Consider the following 2,500-nt stretch of genomic DNA (forward strand, 5'->3'; position numbering starts at 1 on the left):
GGACTTGTTTGCTTAAGCTATTTTATTATTGTTTGTTGTTATTTTGCTCATATGTTAATTAATCTACCTATAAATGATAGTATATAATGCTTGTTGGAATAACTGTTGCCACATTGACGTGGCCCGCCTGTATAAAAACCCTCTCAAAATAAACCTGTACGGGAGTTGTCTCTGGATTACCCGTTACTGTGGCGTCGCTGGAACTACAAGAAAAGGTTGTGTCTGACTCTTTTACATGCCAGTTAGGATATTGCTGGACGTGTTGATTATAATTAATATTTACAACCCTGACGGTTAATTTGTATTAGCCAATCAGGGGTGTTAACAGACGAAATTTTGCAGATCAATAGCATCAAGGACATGCCCCTGTCCCTTACCCCTTTATCCTACACAGAGAAATAAAATCCTTAGCGCATGTTCTACGTAGTCACGATTTTAGTACATACCTGATCCATGGAGTCGATAGAGTTGCTGTTACAGTATATGCCTTTAATTTGTAATCATAGTCGCACTTGTCACTTTATTGATATCAGGTATGGTATATCGAACACAGCTGATAAAGGATACAAGAGATACATGTATGCATGTATATATATATATATATATATATATATATATATATATATATATATATATATATATATATATGTATGTATATATATATATATATATATATATATATATATATATATATATATATATATATATATATATATATATATATATATATATATATATATATATATACCTGTGTTCGATTCCCACGCATTGTCAGTGGATGGTAACCCCGGCCATTCCTCGCATACAGGGGGTAGTTTAGAAGCACAATAAACAGACAAGCTGCAATTTGACTTATGTCACAGGAGCCTGTCACAGCAGATTTTAAACTATTATTTGTTATTATTATACACACACAGTGTGTATGCGTGTGCGTGTGTGGGTGAATGTGTGTATGTTTGTGTGTGTTTATATGTTTGTACTTAATTGTATAATGTTGTGCAATGATTATGCAAATGCAAATTACGAAAAATGCACAGCATGAACACCCAGTTGCAAAATGTTCCAAGCTGTTAATAAAAAGGGAGGTACAATAAGGATTTCACTCGATACATGGTTGAAGACAATAAGTACAATAATAATAACAAAATATTATTAAAAGATATCCCTGCCTGCTTCATTATCTCTTTCCTTTTGTAACGTGAAACCCAACTGTTAATTAGGTAACCGCTTAATAGTTATATGAAAGTGATTTAATAACTGGCGACTTAATAACTGGTAGACCGCTAGTGTAAGGTGAGTATTTTAAAGTCGTATTCAAGGCCAAGAATGTTATGGGGATCTTCCTGTTTGGAGAGGGGGGGGGGGTAATCTCTATGCTAACGTTAAAAAATGTGAAAGGAAGCAGGCTATATATATATTTTCTTTTTATATTTTATATTTCTTTTTTTTTACTTTTATATCAGTGCAACGAATCTTTTGGCACATTTTTTTTTTCGAACGCTAGGCCCCAGGTGTCATATTTGAACTACGTCGATCCCCCCCCCCCCCCTCCCTCCTGCACATCTAAAAAAATCCAAAATAAATGAGCGAATTAATGCTGGATCTTCAAAACTGCGAAAAAAAACATGAACTCGACAAACGTCCACGTAATTCTCCTTGTACTTTTAATAACCTTTCGTATGGTACAATTGGATTTAATAATTCATTCATGTACCAAGATATGACAATTTCTTCCCTGGCTCCTTCGTAAAGCAGAGGTAGCCTAACTTAGACGCAAAGACCATTGCACCTGCAAGTCTCCCTTTCTACTTACACCACTTATAAAGGTGTTTTCTTACATGAATATGAGTTTACAGTTGTGTATTTGTATATAGATTGATATATACATATACGTGTAGGCATGCACATATTCACACAGATATTCACATGTAGGTGTACATAAACGTGTATATTGTATGTATGTATATATATATATATATATATATATATATATATATATATATATATATATATATATAAATATATATAAATATATATATATATATATATATATATATATATATATATATATATATATATGTATATGTATATATATAAGTGTGTGTGTGTGTGTGTGTGTGTGTGTGTGTGTGTGTGTGTGTGTGTGTGTGTGTGTGTGTGTGTGTGTGTGTGTGTGCTTACACACACACACGCGCTTACATGTGTAAGCGTTACATGTCTACAAGTATGAACTCTCTTTTACCGCGGTGCGATATATTATTTAACGGGACTATATGAGTGTGTGCATTTATCTTATATATATATATATATATATATATATATATATATATATATATATATATATATATATATATATATATATATATATATTTTTTTTTTTTTTTTTTTTTTTTTTTTTTTTTTTTTTTTTTTTTTTTTTTTTTTACTTAACGCGGAAATACAAACTTATTGTTCATGTACTTAGATTCCTATTTACAAGGATTGCAATGAAAGTAATCAA

The sequence above is a fragment of the Penaeus vannamei genome, chromosome 5, assembly GCF_042767895.1.
Source record: "Penaeus vannamei isolate JL-2024 chromosome 5, ASM4276789v1, whole genome shotgun sequence".
In the NCBI taxonomy this organism is placed as follows: domain Eukaryota; kingdom Metazoa; phylum Arthropoda; class Malacostraca; order Decapoda; family Penaeidae; genus Penaeus; species Penaeus vannamei.